Source organism: Callithrix jacchus, chromosome 6, assembly GCF_049354715.1.
Source record: "Callithrix jacchus isolate 240 chromosome 6, calJac240_pri, whole genome shotgun sequence".
Lineage (NCBI taxonomy): Eukaryota > Metazoa > Chordata > Mammalia > Primates > Cebidae > Callithrix > Callithrix jacchus.
In genome coordinates this window covers 116,451,515-116,467,770 of record NC_133507.1, presented here as the reverse complement: position 1 = coordinate 116,467,770, position 16,256 = coordinate 116,451,515, and the positions used below count along the sequence as shown (strand labels likewise).

At 42.4% G+C, this 16,256-nt stretch overlaps 1 protein-coding gene and 1 pseudogene across 8 annotated transcripts in view; one reads left to right on the top strand and one right to left on the bottom strand.

Moving 5' to 3' along the window:
• The window catches only part of SLC39A10 (solute carrier family 39 member 10), a 313,899-nt gene that overhangs the window by 152,473 nt on the left and 145,170 nt on the right, over positions 1–16,256 (bottom strand). The window contains exon 2 of one of the 8 annotated variants that reach the window (XM_078328065.1): positions 11,549–11,680. The exons of the other annotated variants lie outside the window; for them this stretch is intronic. The gene's annotated coding sequence lies outside the window, so the exon portion shown is untranslated. The remainder of the gene's footprint in view (positions 1–11,548; positions 11,681–16,256) is intronic. 8 annotated transcript variants of the gene reach the window in all.
• On the top strand, positions 11,168–12,440 carry LOC100388205 (adenosylhomocysteinase pseudogene; annotated as a pseudogene).

Sequence of the window (16,256 nt, the reverse complement as noted above, 5' to 3'; positions counted from 1 at the left end):
GACAGTTTGATAATTAAGGTCAGAAGCTGAACTTGCACACACTGATCATTAATTCTTCTGGAAGAAAATCGCTGGGTAAGTGGCAGTGTCTTTAGAGTTTACTTGATGGAAAATAAGGCATTTTGGTTTCTGATAAAAAAGGACACCTATGAGCAAATATCACTGGAAAGTTTTCCATTGTTTCCAGAAGAGATTACTCTTGTTTTCTCCTTGAGTATCTTATTTGCCTTCTTGTCAAACCTACCAAATCTGGTCTCCACCCTTTCAGTTTCTATATCAGGACAATGAACTTGCATAAGAATAGCCTTCATTAGTGGAGTATTAATGTAATTTGATTAATGTTTTCTCTTTAGATAACTCAGGCTGTAACTTGGCAATAGTGGAGATAAGGATTTAGATCTGTAAAGGGTCAGGCAATAAATATTTAGGTTTTGCTGGCTGGCCATGCCATCTCTGTGGCACCTACGCAACTCGGCCCTTGTCACGCAAGCAGCCCTGGACAATGTGTAAACAAATGAGTGAGGCCCTGTTCCAATAAAACTCTACTTACAGCCGAAACTCAAATTCCATATAATTTTTATATGCCAACCAATGTTCTTTTGTTTTTTTTCAGCCACTTAAAAGTATACAAAATATTCTTAGCTTGCAAGCTGTAGAAAAACAGCCAATGGATGGGATTTGGTCTGTGGGAAGTAGTTTGCTCATGTTTGACTTAAAGTCACACTAACCTACACTCCACCCTGTAATTGCTGTAATAAAAAGAAAGAAAGAAAACAAAGTCAAAATGCCATAAACTAAATCCAAATGATTAAATAGTAAACCGGGGTTTTCATATTGCACTGTTTGGATTGGTCCTCAGGAATCCCCAGGAGACTGCTTGAATTGTGGCTTTTAAAAATTTTTCTTAAAGTACTAATCGTGGGAATTGTCGGAGAGTCTAAGAGGGCATAGTTGTCATTAAACTGGCCTGCCACAAATACAAAACTTCCTTCAAGTTCTGTGTTTTGTCTTAAATGTTGTTGCAAATTTTATATTGTAGTACATAATATCCCCACCCCCAATTTTCTAAAAAAGCTAAAGAAAACATGCCTTGTTTGTACAGATTCTTATGCTTATAGCATGGTACTCTAATCTGAAAAGCCAGAGGCAAGCTTAAAATTAAAATGAAGGTGAGAATCTAGTTGCAGGGTCCTGTGTATTTAGTTAAATAGCTTCTACTAGGAATAATTGTTCTGAAAGCAAACTGCTGCAATGACACCCTTTTTAAATTTAGCTTTTCTGTAAAAGGGGAAAAGAAGTATATAGTGATTAATATATATTTATATATATAGAAACAATGACTTCAGAATGAAAAGAATATAGAAAAACATTAGGATCAAATGCACTGAATTGGAGTCTTTTAAAATACCAAGAGGGCAACAAAGAAGCTAATAGCAGATAGCTCCAATTCTTACAGAATGTGCATATTTAAATTACCAAATAGCTCCAATTGCTTTTGACTTGCAAGTTCTTTCTTTCAGCCCTGCAATCTGTGAGTCTTCTCCTACAGGCTTGGCAAGACTTACCAGTTGACTTTTTTCTGCTGTTTTTTCTCCCAAGACACCTACTTTTTCAAAAATTCAAACCAAAATCTTAATCTTAAATCAGATTTGATTCACTTCCAAAAGACTCTTGTTACTTGTGTGTGTGTGTGTGTGTGTGTGTGTGAGAGAGAGAGAGAGAGAGAGAGAGAGAGAGAGAGAGAGAGAGAGAGAGAGAGAGAGAGGGTCTCACTATGTTTCCTGGGCTGGTCTCGAACCCCTGGGCTCAAGTGATCCTTCTGCCTCAGCCTTCAGAGTAGGTGGTACTACAGATGCACGCCACTGTGCCCCACTTCTCACCCTTTTGATGCAAGCAGCTGATATCCTCTTTTAAGAATGTATCCCAAAATTGTTTCCTAAAGCTCACAACAGTCTTGTACCCTGGTGAGTTACCATGGCAACCCTCAGATTAGCTTCTGAAAAACAGTAACAAGGGTTTTATCCTATTTCCATCACTATATTACACAGCCCCATCCTGCCCTTTGAATCCTAACATGAGATCAGTGCTAATTTTTCTGCTTCAACTTCTTTTCTTTGAAGAGGTTAACCTCTCCTTGAAATGACTACAATCAAGGAAAGAAACTTTGCCAAAATACTGGAGTCAGCATTTTGCTTTAAAGGGTAGTTTTGACTTGGCTTTTGAGTTTTTTGTACTAAATCCTTTTTCTTTTAAATGAATGGATGAGTAAGTTAAATCTAGAGTTATGTTTTACAATTTTGGGCACCCTACCTTCACGGATTTACAAATGAAGCCACGATCCATTAACTTTGGAATGTCACTGCCTTAACTGAGAAGAAGTTGGAATCTGACTATATACATTGCTTATCCACAAGCCTTTAGTGGCTAAAGGAAGCAAGGCAAAGCATAGCAGAGGTAGAATAAAGACTATCCAGGTGTGGTGGCTCACGTCTATAATCCCAGAATTTTGGGAGGAGGTAGGAGGATCATTTGAGCCTAGGAGTTTGAGACCTCATCTCCACAAAATAAAAATCAAACAATTAGCCAGGCATGGTGGGGCGTACCTGTGGTCTCAGCTATGCAAGAGGCTGAGCTGGGAGGATCGCTTAAGCCCAGGACGTTGAGGGTTTTTTTGAGCTGTGATAACACCACTGTACGCCAGCCTGGGTGACAGAACAAGACCCTGACTCAAAACAAAAAACAAAAAAGACTGATCTTGCTGACCCAGACAGCTTTGCAGACTCTGAACCTTGATTCTTTCTGATTTAACCTTTCTATTTCCTTCAATCCAAAAGTCACTTCCTCTTAGGAGCTGCACAAGAGACACAATCCCACTTACATGTCTCAAGTATAAGAATAGGGAGAAACTGTGCTGGTTTGGTAGGTTGCCAAGCTTCCCTTTACTCTGAACTCCTTATGCACAGCCTTTGATGCCAGGGTTTCTACTCTAGTGTCTTCCTTGACATCTGAGAGGCCTTGATCTTTCTCCTACACAATTCCAGAATATTCCTTTATTTATAAACACTATTGGTTTCCTTTGGTCTTATTTGTACACAAGCCAGATTTCCAGACTAAAACGAAGTCATGCCCTTCTCCCTTCTCCTATCCCTGATGTTCCAATGCTTTAGCTGGCACACCTAGAAGTGTGCTGAGTGGTCAAGGCATTTGGCCAAAGGATAGTGAGCCAGAAATAGTTCATCTCTAAACCAGGGATTTAGCCTTAATTTATTATTTTCATAAGGAAAAAAAAGAATAAAATGCTAATGTTGGCTCCTTTGAAAGGCTTTTAGAATTAGGTACTACATACCATAAGGTCTGGGCAGCCTACAAATATTGCATTTTATAGGTGTATATAGTAGTTTTTAAAAGGTGGAGATTCAAACAGTGCAAAATACCTCTTGGTCTGCAAGTATTGCAGCTGTAATCAAAGACCTGCTGACAGTGGCCTGACTTTACAGGCCATTGTTGCCCTTCAGACCCTGTGTGTAGTGAGTGCTGTGTCTGAGGTTCACCCAGCCCTCTCTGCAGTTCTTGAAATCTCAATCTTAGAGTTTCACAGCAAATGATGGACAATTTACTTATATCGAAGATATGCTTTGCTTACCTGAGGTACCCTTATGAGAAATTCTACTACACACAGGTTTATTTCTGGATACAATTTCGTAAACTATGAACATTTCAGTGTTGGCCATTGAGAAATGAGAAGTACTCCAGTTTGTGGTAATCAAAAAAGAGGAATATGGTAGGTTGGGGATGGAAAAGTAGTGTAATCACAGCTCAAAAAAATCCTCAATGTCCTGGGTTTAAGTGATCCTTTCAACTTAGCCTCCCAGCTCAGCCTCTTGTGTAGCTGAGACCACAGGTACACCACACCATGCCTGGCTAATTGTTTTATTTTTATTTTGTGGAAATGAGGTCTCACTGTGTTGCACATGCTGCATGCTGGTCTCAAAGAGTTGAAGGGGATGAGCAAAGAGAAAGGAAGCTGAGAAGTGGACATTCCAGGTCTCTGAGGTACATATAAATCTCATCCTAAGGAAAAAGGCAACTGAGACTTGAATGGATAATCTAATGGCCAAAGCCTCAGTGTGAGGTTAAGAAGAGAGTTTAAGACTAGATCAGCACAGGTTTTAGCCAGGATTGAGAAATATCTACTTGGCTATATAGAGTAGGTCAAATAAAGACAATCTGAAATTGGGTCAGGTATGGTGGTTCATGCCTGTAATCCCAGCTCTTTGAGAGACTGAGGTGGATATGCATGCCTGTAATTCCAGCTACTTGGAGAATTGCTTCAACCGGGGAGGCAGAGGTTGAAGTGAGTGGAGACAGCACCACTGTCCTCCAGCCCGGGTGACAGAATGAGACTCTGTCTCGGAAAAAAAAATCTGAGATTTATTTTTTTAGTTATTAAAATTATTGTATGATAAATAGCCTGAAGATTGAATCAAAGACAAAGGATGCAAACACTACCACCATCACCCATGATAGTAGAAGAAAAACGAAACAAAACTCTTCCAGATTTACGTTACTGATGTGTTGCAGTTTTACTTAGTGTGCTCATTTCATTGCTTTGTTTTGGTGAATGGCAAAATAATCATCAGGATTTCTCTAAAGCTACTCTTGACCTTCATTTCCAGAATATTATTTCTTTCGGAGGTTTTACCCTTCTAAATAACATACTTTAGGGCCGGGCGTGGTGGCTCATGCCTGTAATTCCAGCACTTTGGGAGGCTGAGGCAGGTGGATCACCTGAGGTCAGGAGTTTAAGACCAGCCTGGCCAACATGGTGAAACCCCATCTCTACTAAACATACACCAAAAAGTTAGCTGGGCATGGTGGTGTGCACCTGTGGTCCCAGCTATTTGGGAGGCTGAGACATGAGAATCTCTTGAACCCTAGAGGAAGAGGTGGCAGTGAGCCAAGATCGCACCATTGTATTCCAGCCTGGGTGACAGAGGGAGACTCTGTCTCAAAAAAAAAATTATTTTTAATAAATAAAAATAAATAACATACTTAGTGTTTTTGTGTTTCCTGTTTGTTTGTTTTTAATTTCAAGGCATTCAACAAGAAGTATAAATAACATACTTTCCAAGAAAGAAGTTCTCAGAAATCTAAACTCGGGATGGGCCTGCTGCACTGGGGAGCTGAGAATATTTCGAGCTGGAAAAGAGTTTGCACCAACAGAGTTAATTCACACTTCAGCCATTCCAACAGCCTGGAATCTGTGCTTCTATCCCAGGAACTGGACACTCCTCCCCGCCACGGGTACACTTAGCAGTTGGCACTGACCTGAAATACCTACTGAACTGTCTGGGCCTGTAAGTAATTTTCTTTTATTTTTAAAATTATACCTTGGCACAGCTAATCTCAAGGTGCAACATATTAACATTTTTTTTTTAAAGACTACAAAGCAATTCCAGTGGAGGATATATAATGTAAACCAGGATTTGAAATTGAATTTTTTTTACTCATTTTCAAAGTTCAATATTAGTTCCCCAGAAGGTATTACGTACTATTTAATGACCGCAGCTTTGTCTCTGTATTGTACAATTTCTCTTTGTATTATTTTTGATTCTTCAACTTTTAAGGCCAGCATTATGAAAACTGCACATATGGCTGGGCGCGGTGGCTCACGCCTCTAATCCCAGCACTTTGGGAGCCCGAGGTGGGTGGATCAAGAGGTCAGAAGATCGAGACCATCCTGGCTAACATGTTGAAACCCCGTCTCTACTAAAAATACAAAAAATTAGCTGGCATGGTAGCACATGCCTGTAGTCCCAGCTACTTGGGAGAATCACTTGAAACCTGGAAGTGAAGGTTGCAGTGAGCGCCACTGCACTCCAGCCTGGGCCGTAGAGTGAGACTCCATCTCAAAACAAACAATCAAACAAGTTTTAATGTGCATACTTTACATTGTATGGAAATTTATCTGCAGTTATTGTCATCATCTCTTGTCCTTCCTAGTCCCTTTTTACATTCACTTAATATTATTCTGTTTCACCATTTCATAAAAGTGTTTTGCAGTTTGAATCAGTGCTTCTAAATGACTTGTTCAGAATAGAAAAAAAATTTTTTGAGACAGGGTTTGGCTTTGCTGGAATGCAGTGGTATGATCATGGCTCACTGCAACCTCTGCCTCCTGGGCTCAAGTGATCCTTCTGCCTCAGGTTCCCAGGTAGCAAGGACTACAGGCCTGCATACAGGTCTGCACCACCACCACATCCAGCTAATTTTTTTTTTGGTAGAGATGGGGTTTCACCATATTGCCCAGGTTGGTTTCGAACTCCTGAGCTCAAGTGATCCAGCCTGTTTGGCCTCCCCAAGTGCTGGGACTACAGGTGTGAGTAGAAAAATATTTAGTGTTTAGTTTAACCCCTAATTTTTCTGAATACATTGCCTCATCACATAATTTAGGTATTTGTGGATTCATGATCACTTTAAAGACATACGGTCATGCTAGCAGTATATCTTTTTCATTACAATTTTATGTATTTTACTGATTCAATATTTTACTAGTTCTATTTTTTAATCAGCTTGAAAATCTTTGCTGAGCAAATGGCTTATTGTTATAATTTTTTTTTACAAACTTACACACAAGACTCAAACTATTTAAAACCTGTTAACTGAAGGACTCTAGTGTCTCATCGACTGTGCAAATTACTGTGATGTTATGAATCATCAGCAGAGATATATGCACTACTATCTGTGACAAAAATTATATATTTCACGCAGTAGGAGCTAAAACTTTTTTGTTATTGTTTCCTTTTTATCTGAATTGAAATGTTTATCAGAAAAGTTACCTGTAATTTATCAGCACTTTGGGAGACTAAGGCAGGTGGATCACTTGAGGGAAGCCACGAGTTCAAAGCCAGCCTGGTAAACATAGTGAAAACCCATCTGTACTAAAAATACAAAAATTAGCCGGGCTTGGTGGTGCATGCCTATAGTCCCAGCTACTTGGGAGGCTTAGGCACGAGAATTGCTTGATCCTGACACATGGAGGTTGCAGTGAGCCAAGACTGTGCCGCTGCACTCCAGCCTAGATGACCGAGCAAGACGTGCCTCAAAAAATTAAAAAAAGATTACCAGGAAAGTTAAAACAGACACAATTTTTTTACACTTTTCTATATTGCCTTAAATAATGTTGCCTGAGAATTGTGTCATATAGCCAACATTCTGCGTGATCCTAGAATCTAGACCCTCATAATTGAAAGCAACATTGAGAGGATCAAATCAAATCTATAATCTTTGTCTTACATGATTCCTCACAATTATAATTACGTGTTCCCACACTACTGACTCATAAGGTATTAGACGAAACACCATATCGCTTAGAGACATGGCAAAGAAACCAGTCATCTCAGTTTTGTTTCATTTTATATTGAATTGCTTTTAAAAACATAGATCTAATAATTTAAAGCTTCAAATAAATGATCTCCTGTGTATATATTAATATCTATAATTTAGTTTTCTACGTGCCAGCCACTTATTTTTGCTACTAGACTTAGTCATTCCTAGATTTCTTTCTTTGCTAATAAGATGAGAAAGAAGGTTGAATAAGAGAATGTGGACAAGGTATATAAATCTTAGATTCAAATTTCAAGGTATATAAATCTTAGATTCAAATTTCTTTTCTTTCTTTCTTCTCTCTGTCTCTCTCTCTCTCGACGGAGCCTCACTCTGTCACCCACGCTGGAGTGCAATGGCACGATCTTGGCTCACTGCAACCTCCACCTCCAGAGTTCAAGCGATTCTTCTGCCTCAGCCTCCCAAGTAGCTGGGAGGGACTACAAGCGCCTGCCACTACGCCCAACTATTTTTTTTTTAAGTAGAGATGGGATTTCACTGTGTTAGCCAGGATGGTCTCTATCTTCTGATCTCGTGATCCACCTGCCTCGGCCTCCCAAAGTGCTGGGATTACAGACGTGAGCCACTGCACCCGGCCTTCTTTTCTTTTTTCTTTCTTTCTTTCTTTCTTTTTTTCTTTTTGCTTTGAGATGGAGTTTCGCTCTTGTTGCCCAGGCTGAAGTGCAATGGCGCAATCTTGGCTCAATGCAACCCCTGCCTCCCGGGTTCAAGCGACTCTCCTGCCTCAGCCTCCCAAGTAGCTGGGATTACAGGCATGCGTCACCATGCCCTGCTAATTTTTTTGTATTTTAGTAGACACGGGATTTCTCCATGTTGGTCAGGCTGGTCTCAAACTCCTGACCGCAAATGGTCAGCCCACCTCAGCCTTCCAAAGCGCTGGGATTACAGGCGTGAGCCACCGCGCCTGGCCTAGATAGTCAGTTTTTATTCTGTAGTTCCTGTCTTCAACAAAGTATTTCATTAATACACCAGAAGCACTCCACCATCCTTGAATCTTGGTTGGGTGCCAGCCCCACAATATCAAGTTCAAGTGCTTCAAAAATATACAGTCATGTCAGAGAGGCACTAAATATATTTTGCCCACCTCAGTAAAGATGCGCCTTAACCCTACGGTGGGTGGAACATAAGAAGACTTACCCTGGCAACAGCTTTTCCAGGTGCTCTAGGTCGAAGAAGAATGCCAATTCTGCTTTCCCTTAAATAAATTTCCCTCTGCCTTGGCAGGAAGAGATAAGGTCAAAATGGTCTGAGCCTGCCTCAGTTTAAGGTATTCCTGTGATGATCTTTTGGGAGGGGTTTGCTGTTCCTAATTAGCATCACCATGGATTCCCATCAAATCCTAATCTACTGCAGATTTCTAGCTTTTGTAATTTTTATAGCTTGTTAATTCTCTCTGTTTTTCTCAGCACAGATAATTTGTTCCTAAATTTCCAAACTCCATTTTACAATTTTATCAGACTCTGCAGGGCTACAATTTTACACTTGAGATATAAATGACATTAAAACTTGCACCTTTGAAGTGATAATTCTAAGAACTTTCCTGGGTAGTTTTCACTGCAACAAAATGAACAAATGTGAAATAAAACAGTGCTAACTTTGTGAGTTCTCTCCCTTCAGAAGCAGCTCCCAAAGAATTCAAGGATGGCTCTTCTCTTCTCTTTTATTCTTTTTCTTTTTTTTGAAAGAGGCTTGCTCTGTTGCCCAGGCTAAAGTGCAGTGGTGCCACCTTGGCCCACTTGCAACCTCCACCTCTTGGGTTCAAGCTATTCTCTTGTCTCAGCCTCTCAAGTAGCTGGGACTACAGGCCCCCACCACCATTCCCGGCCAATTTTATATGTTCAGTAGATATGGGGTTTCATCATGTTAGCCAAGCTGGTCCCAAACTCCTGACCTCAAGTGATCTGCCCGTCTCGGCCTCCCAAAGTGCTGGGATTACAGGTGTGAGGTACCGTACCCGGCCAAGGATGGCTTTGTCATTCTCCAAGTCTACATACAGCTTTTTTTTTTTTGAGACGGAGTTTCGCTCTTGTTACCCAGGCTGGAGTGCAATGGCACGATCTCGGCTCACCGCAACCTCCGCCTTCTGGGTTCAAGCAATTCTCCTGCCTCAGCCTGCTGAGTAGCTGGGACTACAGGCACGCACCACCATGCCCAGCTAATTTTTTGTATTTTTAGTAGAGACGGGGTTTCACCTCATTGACCAGGATGGTCTCAATCTCTTGACCTCATGATCCACCTGCCTCGGCCTCCCAAAGTGCTGGGATTATAGGCGTGAGCCACCACGCCCGGCTGTACATACACCTTAAATAAGAAGTACTAAGAAGTGAAGTTGGAACTACCATAAGTAAGTAGGAATGACTAAGAAATAAAGTTAGAATTCCGGCATCCTGTAATTCCACAGAATGCTGGAATTGTAACATTTCATTTCTGTATGAAAATTGTGTTCTCAAGGTGAACAAGAGAGGTGAGAAGGGTGGGGCTTACCTTTCAGGTGAGGTGAAACTAGAACCCTCTGGAGGAAGTTTAGGACACTTGCACAGCAGGCATCGTCATTACCATCATCAGTAACACTATTGCAACTGGTAATGTGATTTAATTTTTAGAGACAGTCTTGCTCTGTCGCCCAGGCTGGAGTGCAATGGTGTGATCTCAACTCACTGGAACCTCTGCCTCCTGGGTTCAAGCAATTCTCCAGTCTCAGCCTCCTGAGTAGCTGGGATTATAGGCATGTACCACCATACCTGGATAATTTTGTATTTTTAGTAAATACAAAATGGGGTTTCTCCATGTTGGTCAGTCTGGTCTCGAACTCCTGACCTCAGGTGGTCGGCCCGCCTCAGCCTCCCAAAGTGCTGGAATTACAGGTATGAGCCACAGCACTTGGTCTGCAACTGGTAATTTTATAGCATGCTTACTGTGCACCAGTAAGACAACAGATGTTGCACTAAGTATTTCACATGCATTATCTCATTTTAATCTTCCAAACAATCCTATGAAGTAGGGGCTATTATCTCCATTTAGCGAAGAGGAAAATGAATTTATTGGAGTAAATTGGTCAGACTTCCTGGAGATTAACTAATGAGTGGTACTGTAATTAAAATACAGAATAATTCTCCCTATCTGAAACTGGCCTGCTGAGGTTCAGTTAAAAATAATAAATATATTAATTTGTTGTTGTTGTTCTTTAAAATTAATAGAGAAGAGGTCTCACACTGTTGCCCAGGCTGGTCTTGAACTCCTGAACTCAAGTGATGCTCTCAGACTTGGCCTCCCAAAGTGCTGGGATTACAAGTGTGAACCACCACACCTGGCCTTAATTTCTAAAGATAAAGTGATCTAGGAATTGAGTGTCTCATGAACACATTATATATTTACCTTATAAAGGGTTTTTAAAAATTATGTGTCTACTTCTGCTAAAAAAATACAAAAACTAGCCAGGTGTGGTGGCATGTCTGTAGTTCCAGCTACTTGGGAGGCTGAGGTAGGAGGATTGCTAGAGCCGAGGCTGCAGTGAGTGAGCCAAGATTGCACCACTGCACTTGGTGTGGGCAATAAAACCAGACCCTGTCTCAATACACACACACACACACACACACACACACACACACACACATTTAATCTACTCCCTAATTTCCTGGCCTGACTGATATTGAAAATGAATCAAGAGTATCAATTTGTGAACTGTTTACTTATGAGAAATTACATAAAAACCTAAACTGCTCTGCCCAGTACCACTGCACCATGTCTGTCCCCAGTCAGAGGCCCGACCTCCTTCACCCGTGTCCCCCACTCCATGCGGAAGTGCCTCCAGCATGTCTGACAAACTGCCCTACAAAGTCACTGACATGGATCTGGCCGCCTGGGGACACAAGACCCTGGACATTGCAGAGGATGAGATGCTGGGCCTGATGTGCGGGTGGGAGTTGTACTTGACCTCCAAACCACTGAAAGACGCCCACGTTGCCAGCTGTCTGCACATGACTGTGGAGACTGCTGTCTCTTTGAGACCCTGATCTCCCTGGGTGCCGAGGGGCAGTGGTCCAGCTGCAACCTCTTCTCCACCCAGGATCATGTGGCAGCTGCCATTGCCGAGGCTGGTATTCCAGTGTATGCCTGGAAGGGAGAAATAGATGAGGAGTACCAGTGGTGCATCCAGCAGATGGCGAACTAAAAGGATGGGCCCGTCAACATCATTCATCCACACCAAGTTCCCACAGCTCCTGTCCGGCATCCGAAGCATCTCCCAGGAGACCACAGAACTGAGGTCCACAACCTACACAAGATGATGAGTAATCAGATCCTGCAGCTGCCTGCCATCAATGTGAACAACTGTCACCAAGAGCAAGCCAGCGTCCCATATAGATGGCATCATGTGGGCCACAGATGTGGTGACTGCCAGCAAGGTACTAGTGACAGTGGGCTACAGCAATGTGGGCAAGGACTGTGCCCAGGCCCTTAGGGTTTTAGGGCTCATGTCATTGTCACTGAGACTGACCCCATCAATGCACTGTAGGCTGCCATGGAGGGCTATGAGGTGACAACCATGGACAAGGCCTGTCAGGAGAACATCTTTGTCACCACCACAGGCTGTGATGACATCATCCTCAATAGGGACTTTAGGCAGATGAAGGATAATGCCATCATGGTAACACTGGCACTTTGACGTGGAGATTGATGTCAAGTGGCTCAACAGGAATGCTGTGGCGAAGATGAACATCAAGCTCGGATGGACCATTTCTGGTTAAAGAATGTGTGCTCCATCAACCTGCTGGCTGAGGGCTGGCCGGTCAACCTGGGCTGTGCTATGGGTCACTTCAGCTCTTTGAGGAGTAACTCCTTTACCAACCAGGTGATTGAGCTGTGGACCTCACCCAGAGAAGTATCCCATTAGAGTTCACTTTCTGCCCAAGAAGCTGGATGAAGCAGTGCTTGAAGCCCGCTGGAGCAAGCTGAATGAGAAGCTGACTAAGCTGACTGAGAAGCAGGCCCTGTCCTGTGATGGCCCCTTCAAGTCTGATCCCTACTCCTACTGAGCGGCAGGCCTGCCCTATACCTTCTAGCTGCTGTGCTTACCTGGGTCTTGCCTCTCCTGCCCAAGAGCAAATGGCACCAGCTTTGTGACTGGTTTATCAGTGGCCCCCGTTGACTCCCTGGAGCTGGTTACTTAGTTTTTGGACTCTGCTGCATCCCTTGTATGGTTCCAAATGTGGCAGAGGGAATTCAGGGGCCCTCTTAAGCCCTGGTTATGATGGAGGTACAATGGAGACAGCCACAGGGAACCCTGAGCTCAGTGGTCTTGAACTGCTCACTAAGTCAGTCCTTCATCATCCAGGAAGTCAATAGTGGGCTCACAAAGCCCATGTGCTTTACCACCTAGGCCTTCACCTGGCCTATAGCCTTATACCCATGTGCTTGTTTGTAAGTTCAACAGTTCCTAAGCCCATGACAGATGAAAAGGAGCTATACTGAAGGGCAAGAAGGAACTACTGTTGGAGTTGGAATGTTCCTGAAAGCCTGGCTTAGTGCTGGGGCCTTTTTTTTTTTTTTTTTTTGAGGTGGAGTCTCACTCTGTTGCTAGGCTGGAGTGCAGTGGTGCGATCTCGGCTCACTGCAATCTCCACCTCCGGGTTCAAGCAGTTCTCCTCCCTCAGCCTCCTGAGTAGCTGGGATTACAGGTACGTCCACCACACCCAGCTAATTTTTGTATTTTTAGTGGAGATGGAGTGGGCCTTCTTTTAAACTATGTAATAATGAGGTTGGTATTTTCAGTTCTTATTTTACAGGGATAAGAATAGACTGTTAAGGAACAACCAAAAGAGGTCAGAAAGGCCTGGTGTGGTGGCTCATGCCTGTAATCCCAGCACTCTGGGAGGCCGAGGTGGGCAGATCACCTGAGGTCGGGAGTTCAAGGCCAGCGTCATCAACATGGAGAAACCCCATCTCTCTCTAAAAAAAAAAAGAGAGAGAGAGAGAACAGAGAAGCGACAGCCAGAGGTTGAGAGGGGCCAGAAAAAGTAAAAGCAAGCATAGATCCACCACCACTTTGTAACAGAATGCTTTTATCACAACCCTGGGTTGAAAAGAGTAATTTGGTTTAAAATGTTTATATAATGTTTATAATGTTAAAAGAAAGCAGGGGGTGGGGGGTCAATAAAAATTTTGGTGCCTAAAAAAGAAAAACTTTTTTTGTTCTTTTTTGGTTTTTTTTTGAGATGGAGTCTCACTTCTTTACCCAGGCTGGAGTGCAGTGGCGTCATCTCTGCTCACTGCAAACTTTGCCTCCTGGGTTCAAGCAATTCTCTGCCTCAGACTCTTGAGTAGCTGGGATTACAGGCCCAGCCACCACACCTGGCTAATTTGTGTATTTTAGTACAGACAGGGTTTCACCATCTTCACCAGGCTGGTTTTGAACTCCTGTGACCTCATGATCTACCTACCTTGGCCTCCTAAAGTGCTAGATTACAGGCATGAGCCACGGCGATCAGACCAAAAAAAAAAAAGACATTAACAACAGAAGACAAAAAAAAAAAAAAAAAAAAAAAAAAACGTAAAGAATGAAGGAAAGCATGTACTAGTGATAATTTTTAGAGCAAAGTTATTTTACAAAGTGTTTTCTGTTTATGGAAGCAGAAAATATTGGCTTTTGACAACTGCTTATTGTGATTTCATGTGTTTTTTTTTTGTCTTCTGTTGTTGTTTTGAGACAAGGTCTTGCTCTGCTGCCCAGGCTAGAGTGCAATGGTGCAATCATGGTTTACTGTAGCCTTACCCTCCTGGGCTCAAGCGATCCTCCTGTCTCATCCCACCAAGTAGCTGGGACTACAATCTCATGCCACCAGGCCTGGCTAATTTTTAAATTTTTTTGTAGAGATGAGGTCTCACTATATTGCCCAGGCTGGTCTGATATCGGTTTTATAAATTTATAGAAATATTAGTAAAGAACGCCCAATCACTTTAGTTATTGTGCCAGAAAATCTGCATTTATACTTATTTCTGCCCTAGAATGCATCTGCTAAAAATGGACTTTTCTAATTATCGTTGGTTATCTCAGATCTCCCACTAATATCTTTCATGTATCTGCTCATCAAGTTGCACCGATTTCCAAAAGGGATTAGCAGTCCTAACAACTTTGCCACTGTATTAGTTATACCAATAGCACCCTTTGTGGGTATTTTTCTTATCTTTTGCTTTAGCAAATGTGTTATTGTTTTAGTATCATTTGGTATGGGAAACAATCTGGAATCTACATCTAAAACATGTCTTTTTTTTTTTTTTTTTTGAGATGGAGTCTTGCTCTGTCTCCAGGCTGGAGTACAGTGGCGTGGTCTCGGCTCACTGCAACCTCTGCCTCCTGGGTTCAAGCGATTCTTCCGCCTCAGCCTGCTGAGTAGCTGGGACCACAGGCGAGTGCCACCACGCCCGGTTAATTTTTGTATTTTTAGTAGAGATGGGGTTTCACCATTTTGGCCAGGATGGTCTCGATCTCTTGACCTCTTGATCTGCCAGCCTCGGCCTCCCAAAGTGTTGGGATTACAGGCATGAGCCACTGTGCCCAGCCCATTTTTTTTTAATCCAAATATAAACTATTACTTATAATAAGAAGTGCCTGACAAAATTTATTTTTATTTATTTAATTTTTTTGAGACAGAATTTCACTGTCACCCAGGCTGAAGTGCAGCAGTGCAATCTTGGCTCACTGCAACCTCTGCCTCCTATGTTCAAGTGATTCTTCTGCCTCAGTCTCTGGAGTAGCTGGGATTAGAGGGATATGCCACCACTCCTGGCTAATTTTTGTATTTTAAGTAGAGATAGGGTTTAACCATGTTGGCCAGGCTGGTCTAAAACTCCTAACCTCAAGTGATCCACCTGTCTTGGCCTTCCAAAGTGCTGGGATCACAGGCATGAACCACTGCACCCGGCCCTAAATTTTTTTTCCTGATTTTGGGAAGTAACAGGTACTCTGATCATTGAAAGTAGTTTCTTTTTCACTTTAAGTGATGTTCTTCTCATTCAACTCTATTTTTCTTTCCTTCCTTCATTTTTCCTCTCCCTTCTCACATTTCCTTTCTTTCTTCCTTCTTTCCTTCCTTTTATCCTCTTTCCCTATTTTCTTCCTTTCTTTTTCTCTTTTCTGAAGTAAAAAAAGAAGAAAAAAGAATTGCCTTAGAAGGAGACAATTAGCTGGGCATGGTGTCTCATGCCTGTAATCCCAGCACTTTGGGAGGCCAAGACAGGCAGATCACGAGGTCAGGAGTTCGAGACCAGCCTGACCAACCTGGTGAAACCCCATCTATACTAAAAATACAAAAATTAGCCAGGTGTGGTGGCACACACCTGTAATCCCAGCTACTCAGGAGGCTGAGGCAGGAGAATTGCTTGAACCTGGGAGGTGGAGGTTGCAGTGAGCTGAGATCACACCACTGCACTCCAACCTGGGCAACAGAGCACGACTCTGTCTCAAAAAATAAAATAAATAAAAAAATAAATCCCCATCAAGCTACCAATGACCTTCTTCACAGAACCAGAAAAAACTACCTTAAACTTCATATGGAACCAAAAAACAGCCCGCATAGCCAAGTCAATTTGAAGCAAAAAGAACAAAGCAGGAGGCATCACACTACTGGACTTCAAACTATATTATAAAGCTACAGTAATCAAAACAGCATGGTACTGGTACCAAAGATATACACCAATGGAACAGAACAGAGGCCTCGGAGGCAACAGCACACATCTACAACCATCTGATCTTTGACCAACCTGACAAAAACAAGCAATGGGGAAAGGATTCCCTGTTTAATAAATGCTGTTGGGAAAACTGGCTAGCCATGTGCAGAAAGCAGAAACTGGAC